The sequence below is a fragment of the Orcinus orca genome, chromosome 18 (genome assembly GCF_937001465.1).
Source record: "Orcinus orca chromosome 18, mOrcOrc1.1, whole genome shotgun sequence".
In the NCBI taxonomy this organism is placed as follows: domain Eukaryota; kingdom Metazoa; phylum Chordata; class Mammalia; order Artiodactyla; family Delphinidae; genus Orcinus; species Orcinus orca.
The window spans coordinates 1,150,296-1,166,962 of NC_064576.1; the positions used below are offsets into that span (position 1 = coordinate 1,150,296).

At 51.1% G+C, this 16,667-nt stretch overlaps 1 long non-coding RNA gene across 3 annotated transcripts; it reads left to right on the plus strand.

The window, feature by feature from the left end:
* The first annotated feature begins 210 nt into the window (after positions 1–210).
* LOC125961907 (uncharacterized) lies at positions 211–11,790 on the plus strand. Of its 3 annotated transcripts, XR_007473012.1 has the most exons (4): positions 211–623; positions 737–2,628; positions 3,183–3,423; positions 11,002–11,105. It is a non-coding gene; the product is annotated as an uncharacterized LOC125961907 (long non-coding RNA). The 3 variants fall into 3 exon arrangements; XR_007473013.1 differs by lacking the exon at positions 11,002–11,105 and adding an exon at positions 11,751–11,790 and having other exon boundaries at positions 211–2,628; XR_007473011.1 differs by having other exon boundaries at positions 211–2,628.
* Positions 11,791–16,667: the final 4,877 nt, after the last annotated feature.

Here is a 16,667-nt window from a genome sequence, read left to right on the forward strand (position 1 = left end):
GTCACGGCCACCTGCCCTGTGCCTCTCTGGACGGGGGGGCAGAGGCACTGACCCCGCCGGCTCCTCTTCCGTAAGCGAGCGATTCCGGGCGGTCCGAGTCCCCTGGGGGAGCTGACCGCCGGAAGCCAGTCCTCCGTGGGGCCCCCGGGCTCCTGGCCGCCGGCTTCCCCGGCCTGGCCGACCTGAAGCAGCCTCGCGGGCCGGGCAGTGGGCGGGGACTCTGAGTGCCGGCCCCCCGGCAGCACCGCCCAGGGCTCCTCCCCCTCTTCTTAGGGCTGGGTGTCAGGCTCCGGGTCCTCCATTCAAGGTCAGGGTCGGCCCCTTCCTCCAGCCCCTGCGGAGAGCAGAGAGCAGACAGCCGCCCCCAGGGGCCGGCCGGGCAGGGTCCCCGTCCCCTCGGGGCGCACGGAGCGTTCAGGTGGCGCCTGCAGGCGCTCAAGTTCCAGCACTAAAGCAGTGACGACGCTGATTTTCCAAGTTTTAATGATGGGCAATCTGCATACCGATCGGCTCATCTGCGCGCCCGCGGCTTCGAACAACACAGGAAACCGGCATAAAGAGGGCCGTGCTGTGATGACAATGGCTTCCCAGTGTGCTGACCTCCGTAAACGCAGCAAACAAAAGTACAGTCCTCTTTGGCTGCGACACTAACGAGTCATTACGAACGGGCACAGCTGCTCGTGCAAGCACTTTGTTAAAAATATTCTTCTCATTTTGTGTCTGTCCCCAATTATAGCGGAGCCATTGTGCCAGCCAGCCAGCGAGCGCAAGCAGAAGAATATTTACGTTCTGTGGTCTCGGCCGGTTTGCGGAGCGCACTGTCAAGTGTAGCCGCCTCGCCGTGTGGTGCCTGTTGACGCCTCCTCCCCCTGACATTCTCAGTTTTCCACCCGCCCTGTGCCCGCGTTAGGATGACAGAGCTGGGAAGCCCTTGACGGTCACCTGCGGACGTCTCTGTCTGCACGAGGAGGCGGACCGACTTGGGGCTGCGTCAGGAGCGCTTGGGTCAAGCCTGTGTGGGAGCAGCTCCCGCGGGCACCGGGGGCCCGACAGTCGTGAAAGGAACGGGCAGCCGGGGGAACCCAGCGGTGTGGGGTGACGGCACGTCCCCACCTGTCACAGAACCTTCGACACCCCAGCACCCAGAGGATGCCGTCCTTGGTCGGCGCCTCAAAACTCAAAGTTTCTTGCAGGAAAGCAGCTGGAAGCAGTAGCTTCTTCGTGACGAGGTCAGGCAGGGTGACCTCCAGACCCAGGCTGGGCTGGGCCGCCCCCCTGGTAACTCTGGGCCCGGCCTGGGCCACGTCCTGCTCTCAGGGGAGCCGCATGGGCCCTGTGCTGACTCTCCAGGGCCTGCTCGTCCGGCCTGGGAGCTGGGCCGGGGGTCTGTCGGGACCCCTGTCCTCGAGCTCGCCCTTGGTGACCTCTGAGGGGGGCAGGAAGGGGAGGGGGGAGCAGGGGGCCCGGGTTGCAGCCTCCTGCCAGGAAGAGGGGGTCGGGGGGCCCCGCCCCTGTCTGCACCTGCGGCCTCCTCGGCCAGCGAGTCACATCCCAGCAAGGGGGGCGCGTCCACTGTCCCCTTCCTCAACTCAGAGGTCAGGACACAGCAGCCGGAGCCAGGTGGGGCCTGCTTGGGTGGGATTCGAACCAGCCGCCTGTAAAAGACATTCTGAGACCTGGGGGGAGGCCTGAGTGTGGGCCAGTACTAGCCCTGCACGGGAGTTTTGTTAATTTCGTTAGTGTTTCAATGACACTGTAGGTATGTAAGAGAAAAATGCCTTTATCTTAGCAAGAAGGCGTTTGCATAAAATCATAAGACATCTTGGACGATGCTAAAATGCTCCAGTAAAAACTAAAGTGTGTGTGTGTGTGTGTGTGTGTGTGTGTGTGTGTGTAAAACAAGATGGCAAAACGTATACGATTGAAACCGGGTGATGGAGTTCCCACGATTCCCCCACTTTTGGGTGAGCTAGGAATTTTCCATAATTAAAAGTTAAAATATATAATGTATGCTACTCTCCCATGGAGTATTGGATCTGAAAAAAGCTTCAATTATAGAACAACACTTCAACTTGCTCCATTCCCCCAGCAATAAACGGTAAATCTGGGGAGGCATGAAGGGGAGGGACCCCAGGAGAAGGCCATGGCCCGCCTGACTCAGCCCGGGGAGGCACCCGTTTTCTCCCACCCACAGCAACGCCCCGTGACTGTACCCGTGGTCATGTTTATCGGCTGGAACTCAGCTCCCTGCCCGCAGCAAAGCAGCAGGACGAAGACGGCCACTCCTGTATTAGCCGCCATGTTCCTCCAGCTGCGGAAGGAGGACGCTCTCCTGAGGTCCCCTCAGATTCTCCCGCGTGGTCTCCAGGACACTGTGGAATGTCCAGGGTGTGAGACCTCACGGCAGGAAGCGAACAGCGTCCTGCCTGTGTGGGTGGCAGAGACAGGAAGATGCGGGAGACCCCTGGGGCCTTGGGGGACGGGGATCCCCTCTCCTTACTTCTGTTGCCCCTTCCCGTCCTCCCTCGGTCCTGCAGACCCTGAGACCTGGCAGAACCCAACAAAGCCAGCTTCGGGGAAAAGAGGCGCATTGGGAAAAGGCTGGGAGCTCACTGAGTTACAGAGCAGGTGCTGGAGCCAGCAGGGGGGCCGGGGCTGACGCCTGTCTCCCCACCATCACCAGTCCCCCCTCCATCTCAGCAGGAACAAGGCTGCTTGTCCCCCCGCAGCACCTCCCAGCTCCACCCCCAGAGATTCTTGCTCCATTCACACCAGTGAGAAAATCCCACAGGATTTTGGTTGGCTTGCCTGGGCCATACCGCATCCCATATCCCAATCCCGGACCGCTTCCTATGTCTGGGGCTCAGAATGGGGTAGCTGGTCCACCCCAGGGCAGGGCTGGGTCCCAGGTGGACAGTCCTCCAAGCACAGGGGGGTGGTCCTGGACGCACAGCAACGGTGCCCCGTAAACCCGGGGAGGACCCAAGGGTGGCAGGGCCACCAGGGACCTGTGGGCTTTTGTATGTTTTCTTGCTGTTATGGGGAACTAATGCAGACGCTTTAAGGATTTTCTTTGGGTAGATGTGGAAAGCAGTCTACCTTGAGGGGTAGCCACGGAGGAGACTGCAAACGTTTGCAGTGTCCATGGCCATGTTGGATTTAAGCACAGCTTACATTTGCAGGGAGCATGTTGGGGTCCGTGTCCCATTTGAGTTAATTAATGGTCCGATGACACACAGACCAGTGGTCTGGACACTTTCCACTCAAGTGCGGTCCTTTGACCAGCAGCCTCAAATGGAAAACAGCACCATGAAGGGTTGTAGAACTTCGACCCACAGTCTGCAGTGACCAGCCCGGGCAGGGAAACCGGTGTCCGTGGTGACCATCCAGGAGCAAAGAGTGCCAAGCACAGGAACCGTCCAGGTAGGTCCAGGAAGGTAAACAACAGCCCCTGCGGGATCTGATCAGTAGCTGACAGTTTTCCTAGTTTTTGTCTCCACTTCCAATTTAGACGAAGCAGAGAGAGCTGGGCTCTCACGAATGATGCTCTGGACGTTTCCCTGTAAGGGTGTGGGCAGCAAAGCCGGAGAGACCCACCCTGGGCAGGTGTGTCCTCCACGCTCACTTCAAACAATACAAAGTTATAATCTTCCTGGTCCTGGAGACCAGAAGCCCCAGCCGGGCGTCGCTGGCCTAAAATCGTGGTGTCAGCAGTGCCGTGTGGCTCCTGGAAGCTGCGTGGAATTTGTTTCCTTGCCTCTTCCCACTCCCAGGAGCCACCAATTCTTGGACTGTGGCTCTTCTCCTCCATCGTCAAAGCCTGTCCTGTCTCTGACTCTCTGCTGCGACATCTACAGACCCCTGTGATTACAATGGCCGCTCTGGCTGGGCCACAGTGCCTACATGTACTGACTCCTATCCTGGCTGTGTTTCTGTGAGGGTGTCTTGAGCGAGATTTAGGTTTAAATTGGTGGGCTTTGCAGTCACGATAAGACAAATACTGTCTGATTGCACTTATATGAGATCCTTAGAGTTGTCAAAATCACAGAGATAGAAAGTGGATGGGTAGATGCAAGGAGCAGAGTGAAGGCAGAATGTATAGACCTTATGTTTCGCAAGATAAAAAGAGTCATGGGACTATCTCTGTAAAATTGTGTAACTAGATTGTGTAAAATAACTTCATTGCTTAATATGAAATCATAAAGTTAAAGCTTGGGGAAAATGGGCTTTTTAGAAGCAAACAATTCTAAGTATATTCTGTTCTTTGAATAAATGTCTTTTTTTTTTCTAAAAAAGATTTATGGGGATAGATGGAGGTGATGATTGAACAACAATATGAATGCCCTTAATACCACTGAACTATACCCTTAACAATTGTTACAATGGTAAATTTTATGTTATGTTGGTTTTCAAATTGGGAGGGAAAAAATATAAAGTGCATGGAAGAGTCCGTGGCATGTACTAAGTACTCAGTCAATGTTAGTTATCAAAGGAAATAAAAAAAAATGGGTGGGCTTTGAGTAAAGCAGATTGTGGGTGGGCCTCATCCAATCAGTTGAAAGCCTGGATAGAAAGAAAAGACTGGCGTCCCCTGGGCAAGAGGAACTTGTGCCAGCAGATGGTAGGACCACCTGTTCCCTGGGATTCCAGCCCTCCCGCCTGCCCTGCTGATTTGGGCTCTGCTGGTCACCACGATTGTGTGAGCCAATTCCTTAAAATAAATCTCTCTCTATATATACCTACACCAACTACACCTGTATATATACCTACACCACCTACACCTATATATATACCTACACCACCGCCACCTATATATATACCTACACCACCTACACCTATATATATACCTACACCACCGCCACCTATATATATACCTACACCACCTCCACCTATATATATACCTACACCACCTCCACCTATATATATACCTACATCCCCTACTACATCCGCTCTGCTTCCTGGAGAACCCTAACACAGCCCATGTGGATGACCCAGGATCATCTCTGTCCTCAACTTCAGTTTACTAGCGTCTTAACTCCATCTGCAATCTTAGTTATCCTTTGCCGTAAAACTCAAGATATCCTCAGGTTCTAGAGATTACAGGCCTGAGAAGATGGGTATCTTTGGGGAACCATTATTCTGCAGACAACATCTTCTGCCCATTTTCCAACTGGATTGTTTGGGGGTTTTCACCGTTACATCTTGAGAGCTCTTTATGCATTCTTAACTATGAGTGCTTTGTTAGACACTTGGTCTGCAAAACATTTCTCTCAGTCCATGGTTTGTCTTTTAATCTTCTTTACAAAGTCTTCTGTAGGACGACAGCTGTTTTTAGTTGTGCTAAGCCCAATGTGTTGCTGTTTTCCTTTTATGGACTGTGCTTTTGGTGTCACGTCTGAGAACTCTTCACCAAGCCTTAGGTCCTGAAGCTTCTCTCCTGTCTTCTAAAAATTTTATAATTTTACGTTTAAATTTATGATCGACTTTGAGTTACTTTTTGATAAGTTGTGGGTTTTGTTCAAGGTTCATTATTTTGCCTTAAGATTTAAAATTGCTCTAGCACCATTTTTTGAAATGGCTATTCTTCTTCCACTGAATTGCTTTGGCCTTTTTTTTAGAGAATCAGTTGGCCGTCATTGTGTGGGGCTCTTTCCGGGTTCTCTATTCTGTTTCTTTTGTATTATTGATCTATGTGTTTATGCCCCACCCAATACCACACTGCCCTGATTATTGAAGCTACATAAAAAGTCTGGAAAACAGGTAGAGTAATTCCACTTTAGTTTTCTTTTTCAAAATTGTTTTAGCTATTCTAGTTCCTTTGCCCTTCCATATAGATTTTAGGATAATCTTGTCTATGTCTGCAAAATATTTTGCTTGGATTTTGATGGAATTTGCGTGAAACCTGTACATCAATTTGAGGAGAATCGTTAAATATTTTTTCTGCATGAATTGATATGATTGTGTGGCTCTTCACCAGCTTGCTAAGATGGTCAGTGACACCGAGGAATGTCTATTGTTTTATCTTTTTTCACTGTTTTTTTTCTGTTTTTTCCATTTTGCCGTTGAGCCAACCTTGTGGGTCAGACACAATATTTGTATCTGACACTGTTTCATATACAATAGTCGTTAGTTCTGAAACGTCTAGATGGTTCTGCTTTGTATTTTCTATTTATTTGCTGAAAGCTTCATGTCTTTGTTGAGACTTGCTATTTCTTCATTTGTTTCAGGTGTGTTTGTAAATGCTTGCTGAAGCATCCTTACCGTCACTGCTTTCACGTCCTCATCAGATAATCCTACCGTCTGTTATTTCAGTGTTGGCCTCTACTGAGCGTCTTTTCTTGTTCCATAGGACATTTTCCTGGTTCTTGGTGTGGCGGATGGTCTTTGATGGAAACGTGGGTGGTGTGTGTGTTATAAGACTCTGTCCTCGAGCAGGCAGGCTCCTGACCCCGTGCTGGTGCACCGTGATATTGTCGGCTGGGGTGGAAGCCCGTGTTCCCCACACAGCCTGCTCCACCACAACCCCAAACATGGCCCGGCCGCCTCTTTTCAGCCCCACGATGGTGCGGGTGTCGACTCGCCACTGAACTTCTGCTGGAAGGCTGGGGACAGGGCCTGAATTCCCTCTGTGCTATTTGGCTGGGGTGGAACCATCACTGTGGAAGCACTGTGGGTCTTGGGAGGCCGACTGGTCTCCCGGTCCTTAGGCTGGAGAGCAGCCTTTCTCGTATGGATCTGTGGGTGTTTCCAGATCTGCCAAGTTTCTCCAGCACCTGGTGGGAGGCATAAGCCAAACCACGAACTAGGGGCTCCCGGCCAGCCTGGGCCTCGTGATCCTTGTACCTCTGCTGCCTCTGCACCTTCCAGAGGCTTCCCATGTTTGCTTTGTCCGTGACAACCAGGGCTTTTCGTGGTGCTTAGTGGGAAGAACAGGGGAAAAGATGTCTGCTCCAATTTTCATGCAGTAGAAGAGCGTGCAGGCTGTCTGTGAAACGTGGGGGCACGTGTCCAGCTGGGGCAAGTTTGCAGCAGCCATGGGCACCAGGGTTAAGAGGTCAGCTCCAGTCGCAGGGGCTGGCTGACTTCCCAGCGTAGCCACGTGCTGGGTGGTGACCTCAGACAAGCCTCTTACACTGATCCCACTAGGACGGCCCTGCCCGGGGGGCTGGGTCACTCGTCTCTGGCTAATGCTGAGATCACTGGGCTGGGTCTGGCCTTGGGGGTCATGTCCCAACCCCCCTTCCCACCCGCCCTCCACCCCCCGCTGGCTGTGCCGTTTCCTGTCCCTGAAGGAGCTCCTCAAGTCCCTGCTCTCATCCTGGGGGCATTTGGTCTCTGGGCCTCTGCTATTTGCTGCCGCACCTTGGCTTCTGAGATGTTTAGGACTTGGGAAGATTCCTTGCTGGCCGGGTGCTGAGCCGGTGGGGTTGGCAGGATTTTGAGGTTCCGGGAAGATTTGTTTGAGGCACTTTCGGCCACAGAATGAACGCGTGGAGTCACCAGCATGTGGCCCTCCGATGCAGTGTGATAGTCTGCAAGGGCTGGGGTCTGCGGGCAGAGACCCCAGGGCGGGGGGCAGGGGCTGTAGCTCACGGGCTTCCCGCTGCCAAGTCCACAGACCTCTGCTCCCAGAAAACTTGAGAGGAAAGAGGAGATGTTTCAACCCCCGGGAGGCCTCGGAATAGGGGCACCAGGACCCTTAGGCCATGCCTCTGTGTGTCACCAGACTCCCTATTTAAAGGTCATTTTCAAAGCACATTTGCAGTTGTTTTCACTTATGAAAATGTCCAGTGGGTCCATAATTTGGCAACAGCCATATAATCAATTGTTTTAAAACAGAAGTGATGCTGGCTATTATAATGTAAACTGTTCTCTAAATGAAAGAATTAAAGGACTGCAGTTGGAGAAGTGCACGAGCAGCGGTTAACATGCTGCTTCTGGCAAAGACGTGTCCCAGCTTACAGCCTTCTTCCGGGTGTGTGTTGCGGTGTTTAATCAGGCGCGTGCGTGCGCTCAGGTGCTGGGCTGTCGTCCTATCAGCTGGGATGCTGCCCTGTTAACTGCTGAGCTGTGCACTTTCCACTGTGGTTGTGTCTCTCCGAGCTTCTCTTTCTCTTACTCTTTCTCTGGTCTCCGCAATCTGTATAATTGTCTTCTTACTTTTGTCCTCAGAAAGCTTTAAACAGAGTTGCTGGGAAAGATGAACTGTGTCAGTCGCCAAGTTCTGATGCTTCACGGATTAACTGTAGGGACTGGTTATGTGGATGCTGTAAAGGCAGGAAGGGACCTGGGTCTCGCACGGAGGCCACGTGGGCCGTGGCCAGTGGCCCTTCCTCCCTGGGGAGGGTCCACGGGAGGCGAGTCCGAGCAGACCAGCCCTGCGACTGCCCAGCCCGAGGCTGCTGGTGGTGCCGGGCGCTGCGTTTGGGGACCCCAACCTTGACCTCAATGGGCCAAAATAGCTCTGCATTCCCAGGACCCCTCTACAGGGAATTCTAAGCGTGGGAGAGAAAAGTGAAATGCCACCTCTGCTGAGGAAGCAGCAGGGAGGATTTGCCTGAGTAAGGGGACCCCTGAGAACACCGCTGTATTCATTCATCAGTTTATCCATTCATCTCTTCATTCATCCATCCAACCATCTTTTCATCCATTCATCTGTTCGTTCATTCATCCTCTTTGTCTCCGAATGGGCTGTGTTTTCCGAGAAGACTGTGTTTCAGTGTTGCTGTTACAGGAAATCAGATTATTTACACATTTCTACATGTAATAAAATGGCTGGTCAGTGTAGCTGCTCGGCTGTGAGCGCCTCAGGATGGCAAAGACAGGCCTGGAACATCTGGGCAGACGTGCTCCTTGAGACCACTTCCATTTTCAGGTTCTGTTTTGTATCATTCTCTTGAATTCAGATAAAGAATCCAATATTGCTTTAAGAAATAATTTTGGCAAAATCCAATATATTATACAGAACACACTGTTGTTTGAGGATGGGCTTACCTTACAATTAAAGGGGAAAAAAAGCTGCTTACATAGAATTAAGTATTAACTGGAAAATTCAAAGAAAAAGCCATCAGGGCTTAGATATAAAATTGTGCTAGAAAAGTTTATCCAGACCCACTCCTTGCAAAACACACCACTATGGAGTAGGACCTCTGTTAGCTGAGCTTAAATGCAGGGTTTTTTCCCCCAAAGGACATCATTAACTAGAGAGAGACAAAAAGGGAAACAGCGTAAAGAAACTTTAAAGATGCTTTTAAACCAGCAACACCCCCACTAATGCACGTGCTTCAGCCCCACTGCCGTTCTTCCCCATCACTGTGGAAAAGCAGACGACGGTTCATCCCCCTGGGTGCGTTCACAAATCCATAGTTGTCAGTCCTACGATTGTTGGGATTAAGTGACTAAGAATTCAAACTGGGCATCCTATAGGTCTGGGTCTCATGACCACCTTTAAGGTTCTAAAATCATGACTTGAAATAAAGTCACTCTGTTCCCACCCACGGCTCTAACTGCGGTGCGGACTGAGCAGCAGGGAAAGAATTGTTTTCTGCTGCTTGACCATTTCAGTGACTCATCGCTGTGAGCAACAGACCTGAGGGGTGAACTTCTAAGATTGTGGCAATGGAAATGAAGTCCAGAGGGCTCTGCATGAACAGAGCTGAACCAGGGCTTGCTCTGGGCATCTCATCACCAAGAGGCTTGCTCCATAAAAGCGGGGGGAGTGTTGGCCCATGACAGAGAAGAGAAAATTGGTGCCGCAGCCCGTAGTTAATGTGACAACACGCAGCTAATGAGACTTAATTGTCCCCAGTCTGTTCATTTTTGTCACCCATTTGAGAATGTCACTTGTTTTATACTTAGCCCCACGGTGTAGGATTAGCTTCACGCTAAAGTGAATTAGTCAAGGTTCTTTAAAAATCAGAACAAAAGTACCAGAAAATGTGTACAGATATGAAGAGACTGAACGTGTATACACTTGTTCAGATAATGTATAATTAACTTAAAGGAACTTTTGGCTGAATGTGTGAACTGGCAGTAAAATTTTACATTTGGTGAGAACTTCACCTTAACATGGAACATATGTTTTTAACCTGAAATCACTCTTGGAGAAAAATATCAAAGGTCATCAATCACCGCTCATTGTCTGGGTACTGAAGGAACCTCACTTTCAAAATAGAATTGAGTTCTATCTCAAAACATGCAGATCCCATCAGCTATTTATTTATTACATACATACATACATACATATATATATACACACACACACACATTCACTTTTTTTTCTTTTTTAGCACCAATTTTTCATGTTTTGTTTCCATTCTCCCAAGTTTTCCCATAGAAATTCTCTCTTCTATTCTTCATGTCGGTAAGTACATCCCAGAACTCAGAGATTCTAGAAAAGGGGTAGAATTTGTCAGTTTAAAAAAAGTGCAGAGATCTCTTTCTGTCACTCTAGTGTTCTACAGGTAAGATCAACTTTAGCAGAGAAGTTCATTCTGCCTGCTGTTAAATTTTGCTGTGAATGAGTGAAAATAGATTTCTCATTTGCTGATTTTCTTTTTTTTTTTTTACATCTTTATTGGAGTGTAATTGCTTTACAATGGTGAGTTAGTTTCTGCTTTATAACAAAGTGAATCAGCTATACATATACATATATCCCCATAGCCCCTCCCTCTTGCGTCTCCGTCCCACCCTCCCTATCCCACCCCTCTAGGTGGTCACAGACCACCTAGGTGATCTCCCTGTGCTATGCGGCTGCTTCCCACTAGCTAGCTATTTTACGTTTGGTAGTGTATATATGTCCATGCCACTTTCTCACTTTGTCACAGCTTACCCTCCCCCTGCTCCCCATATCCTCAAGTCCGTTCTCTAGTAGGTCTGCGCCTTTATTCCCGTCTTGCCCCTAGGTTCTTCATGACCTTTTTTTTTCTTAGATTCCTTATATATGTGTTAGCATACGGTATTTGTTTTTCTCTTTCTGACTCACTTCACTCTGTATGACAGCCTCTAGGTGCTGATTTTCTTAAGATAACACCACAGCCTTGAAACAGCTGGGTCTGCTGTCTCTTTTCACCCTGAAATCACACATCCCAACACCCGTTTGTCAGAGTTTACGCTTCATTGTGAGTAAGAACTCATGTTTCTTATAACAATGCAGAATAAATAAAAGTTTCCATGCTTTGGAACTAGAAGGAAGGGTGGAAGTGACATGGTTCTCTTTTGACTAATAAAGGTTCAGAATAGAACAGTTAGTTCTGCTATCTTTTACGGCTCGGTGGCCCACTGTGGAAATACAACAGGGATCTGCAGTTCACAGATCCAACCATAGATGGCGACACAGTACGCAGCTCCTTCAGACCATAAAGACACAAACTTGTCTTCTCATTGGCTCAGGTGGTTGGAGTTTTACCATTAGAGAGTTCTTCCTTTACTTAAAATATTATGTTATTGGGGGTACCATGTGAGATGAAATACTTTTGGAAGGGATAACATGTTAATAATTGACCAGCCATTGGTAGCCAAGAGCTGATTAGCTTGGAAAATGACTTTCCTAATGTGATAAAGGGTTGGCAAGTCTGAAGGCACAGGACCAGGGTGGACCAGCAGAGACGGATGAAGGTCCCTACCTGGTGTGCCCTGCTGGAGAACGACCAGAGCTCTTGGGGAGGTTGTCTTGGAGGGCGGATGATAACTTCCTCTCAATTCTAAATGAGCCTGAGGGGCTTCCTTATACCTCCCCCTGTTGAATCCAGGAAACGATGCATCTTAAATTCACGAGAGCGTGAAATTCTGTGGAAATCTGAGTCAGGAACCATGCAGAGACCGCTGAAACCCTTGCAAATGCATCCCTTTCAATTTGGAATCAAACACTTGGAATTCTGAGTTTTCTAATTTTGTTATCTAGCAGCTCTTGGAGGTGAATGAGCCAGGTATGTAATTCCATTTTAATGGACCTTGTCATTAATGTCTGCTCATAAAATAGCTTCATTACATCAGTGGCCTGAAGCGGGGACGCAGCGTTGTTCTGGAGTCTCCAGGTGGCCCCGAGGTTCAATGCAAAGTTGTTTTGCGCAAAGCGAGCTGCAAAAATAATTCTGGCCTTTTAGTTTTGATTTCCTTTCTATTGATTTACGCTCGGTACATCTAATTCCAAATCTTACTGATGGCCAACTTGGCCATTCAATTGAGGCTTTGTAGTGAAGGAGCCATTAAGAAAGTGGAGAGGGAAGGCCATACAATTTCCACTGGAATGGGGAATCCAGGGCTAATTTTATTCTGAGATCAAATTCATGCCAAATGCTTAGCTGGTCACAGGCCAGTGCCGTGGCTGAAGTACAGAAAACCTTGCGGTTGGGGCGCAAGGAGGTGAATGCACCCTCTGAATCTTTATTCGTGGGACGCACACAACTAAGGAAGCGTAATTCTGTGGACAGCAGGAGGCGGGGTTGGGAGATTCCTGCCCAAAGCACTGTCCTGATCTATCACAAGTTCAACGACCAGTGATGTTGTTGGCACGTCTCTTCAGATTTTTATCTGAAATAATTGAGGGAGATTTTAAAAATTAATGTTGATCTTAAAAAGAAAGATGCCTTTCCCTTAGCCTGGGAAGCCAAATGGACCAAACCTGGCCCTGGCCCAGTGACCGCTCTGCTTCAGAGCCACGTCCCTTCATGTGTGGGGACACCGGGCTGGATGCTTACAGGTTCTTTTTTTAAGAAGAGTATTTATTTATTTTATTTGGTTGCATTGGGTCTTCATTGCAGCAGGCGGGCTCCTTAGTTGAGGCTCGAGGGTTCCTTAGTTGGGGCATGTGAACTCTTAGTTGCGGCCTGCGTGTGGGATCTAGTTTCCTGACCGGGAATCGAACCCACGTCCCCTGCCTTGGGAGCACGGAGTCTTAACCACTGTGCCACCAGGGAAGTCCCTACAGGTTCTTTCTTTGCAAATGATCACTTTACAGACTCAGTGGGTAGGTGGCGCCAGAGGGGGAAAACCTTGACTGAGCAGAACGAGGCAATGTCTACATTAAAAACCTGAACAACAGGGTTGTTTTGGACTTGAACATTTCAAATTTTATCTCACTCTGAAGGGAAGAAAGTCAAAGCTGGGTCTTATGTGTTCGGATGCATTTCTCTGCAGCCAGATCTCCCATCAGGACACAGCGTCAAGGGTGGTTGCTAAGGTGCCCTATGGCCCCGGGGGGCCCAGGGCTGCCGTGCTGAGCCCGCTGGCTTTGGGGGACCTCTGAGTCGCCATGCCAGCTTCGGGGGCCGGGGGCTTCTTGTGCACCTGGGACCTGAGGCCGGGCCATTCCCACCCCCAGAGGGCCAGCCCCGCTCTAGGCCTGTCAGCTGCCTTGTCCGGGGGTGGGCTCCCCTCTCTGGTGCAGCAGGAGGTGGAGGTAGGAGAGATGGCAGGAGGGGACCTGAGTGTTAGCTTGGGTGTTGTGGCCGAGTGGTAGGGGCAATGGAGGGGTCAGAGGTCACGGTCGCCCCCCCAGGTGCCATTCTTGGAAGCTCTGGAAGCTCAGCAAGGCCCCTCCGAGGTGGTGCCCGGCACCGCTCCCCCCGGGGTTTTGGGGTCAGGGTCCGACTCTGCCAGCCCCTCCGCCCCTCCACCACAGTCCTCACCGACCCCGGGCTCCAGGGGGCTCCCGCAGTGGTTGGCCCCCCACCCCTCCCCTGCCGGGCCCAGCAGGACGGGCTCCTTCAGGTGGATGACCTCCCCCCGGCCCAGCTCCCGGCGCCTCCTGACTCTGGAGCGTTCAGAGCCGTGGAAGGGCGATGCCACCTGCTTCTCGGTCTCAGGAGAGCCGGTGTGCCCCCCACTGGCACAGTAGCCGTCGCCCCGCCAAGTACTTCAAAGGCTTCTGGACATTCGGTGACCTGTCCATGCTACTGGGATTTAACCGAACTCGTCTCTCCTTCACCCACTGTCCTCACTCTCCTCTCGGCCTCTCGTTTCATTCCAGCCTGTTGCCCACTGATTGGACTTCGGGAAGCGTTTTAAGATTTCCTCTTCTGAAAACACCACCCGGAATCCACCCACTGCACCCTGGAGCTCTGGCAGCCAGGCAAGGTCCCTGACTCCTTGGGAGTGTCTGAGAGACTGAAAGTCAAGGGGAGTTTCTGAGATGGAGTGTCCTCAAGGGATGAGGCTAATGAGAAACTTCTGAAGTAACTTCGGTTGTCATTTGGTCGAAAACAGTGAATGCTGTGGGGGTTAAGCAAGAAGCTGGATCGTCCTTGGTCAGCTCTCCCCACGAACAGCTGGCAGATCCCTCGTTCCAAGGACGAGAGCCACTGGGGCCGGCTTGGCTACGAGGCTCCAAGAGCTCCTTGTTCTGAAAGAGCTGGGCTCCAGCTGTTTGCTGGCCTTGTGCGGTTGGGTCAGAATGCAAGACCTCTGGTGGATTTATGACTCTAGCAGCTTCTGGGTACGGGCAGAGGCAGACTGTAGACGGCCTTCTTGCTTTACCAAAAAGGTTACTTATTTATTTATCATAGAAAGCGAGTGTGTTTTCCACTGAGCACCTACAGAGCCGCCTGCCTGAGCCCAGTCTATCAGCTGGTGATTTGAATGTGCTCCCAAGGAGGCCACACGTCCACACCCGCAGTTTACGACCCCATCAAACCAATGCCACCATTCTTATAACAAACAGGTTGTAACCTCCCTTTCCCGGGAATGAGAGTCTTCGCTAATATAGTAATCTATGCGCCTGAAAAACAATATCGTGCTTAATGGGAAATTAATCAAAACAAACTGTAATAAAAGGAAATTAGTTTATAATAGTTTCTATTTCAACATGTAAATCCCGGAGCAAAATGAAAGGGACCAAGATTTGCACTTCTTTCGAATGAGTCCGTTTGAGTTTAAGAAGTGAAGCGACATGGAGATTGTTCTGGGTGAAAGCCTGTGGCCCCAGGTGCTGCCGAGGAGATGCAGAGTTTGTAGAGGCTCATCCCCCTGAAGTGGGCGGGATGAACCCTGCTCCCTCCAGAACTGTGAGAACATTCACGACCACGGACAACCATGTACAACCACTGCAGCCGCTCACAGCAATATACAACTGTCCACAAACAAAGACAACAATTCACAACCATGGGCAGCCATCTCTAACCATGGACAACCTCCCACAGACATTGCAACCATCCAGAACCTTTCACAACCATATACAACCATCCACACCATTGCAACCTTACACAACCATGTACAACCATCTACAACCACATAGAACCATCCGCAACCATCCATGACCATATAGAACCGTCCACGACCATACAGAACCATCCACAATCAAGGACCACCATCTACAACCGTCCACAACTATATAGAACCATCCACAATCAAGGACCACCGTCCACAACCGTCCATGACCACATAGAACCATCCATGACCATACAGAATCATCCACAATCAAGGACCACCGTCCACAACCACGCACAACACCTGAGCACAGAGCTGTGCGGGCACTGCTATTGAGCCACATGTGACGGTGCTGCCACCTGTGGTGAAAGGGACTGGGAAACAGTGAGACGGTGACAGCGTCTCATGATAGAAAGTAGGTGCCGGAGATTTTCGGAGCTTCTCACCTGCAGATTTGAGGCCCTTACAGCTGGTGGTCCTCCCTCAGTTCCGGCGGCGTCATGGGACAGCTGGGTGGGTGCTTCCTGCCCCTGGGCATTGAGCAGGCCTGGCCCTCGGGTGGGAGCCACACGGAAGAGGGGGTCCTGCACGTGGGGCGGCTGTGAGGGGCAGGTGGGCAGCCCATCAGGAAAGCCGGCCCTGCCCTCGGGGGCCCGTGAAGCTGTGCTGAGTCGCAGGGGCCCGACGGGGGGCCAGAGACAAGGGGGCCGCAGGCTCCCACCGCAGCCAGCAGACGGGCTCGGGTGCGGCAGTGGGCAGAAGGGGGCTGAGGGGCTGGGTCCTCGCGTCGGGTTCCAGCAGGGGTGAGCACCGAGGCTTTGCTGACGTGAATAATCCGAACCTCCCTCTGGTTTGTCCTCACGTGGGGCCCACGGGGCATGTCGTCCTGGGTCGTCCTGAGTTCAGTAATGTTAGAAAGACGGGGCAGGAACAGAGCAGCGTTGGTGACAGACAGCCCCAGTCCTGCTCCAGTGGGCGTGCACCAGCGAGATGAGCACACGTGGCCTCGGCCTGCAGCCTCTGGGCTGGGGTGCACGTGGGTGACAAGCTGTCCAGGCTCTCTGGGCCCATGGCCACCTTTCCTGGCATCTTCCATACGACGCACTAGGAAACATGCAAACTCGGGGCCCAGACGGAGGCTCCCGAGGGCCTGTGATGAAGGTTCCTCTCTGCCCCTGAGCACAGCTCTCAGGGGCACGGGTGCCAGGCTCGTGCAGGTGACATGAAACACTTCTCAGCCCTGTCTGGCGAGGGGAGCTCGGTCCTCTGGAAACCTGGTGAATGAAAGTCCCAGGTGTGATTCAGTCCCCAGGGCAGTGGCCAGCTGAAAGGCGGGAGTTGCTAATTCTAGCCAGTTTCCTTAATTTCAGCCCACCACACCCCCGTCTGAGATTTCTGGAGTAGGTGCAGCTCACTTTTTTTATTCATCTGAGTGTAGGTTTAACTAGTTTGCTTAAAAAGCATCAGGCCCAGCGCTGTCGCTACTCACCACCTCCCTCTCAGCCACCACCTGTACCGACTGA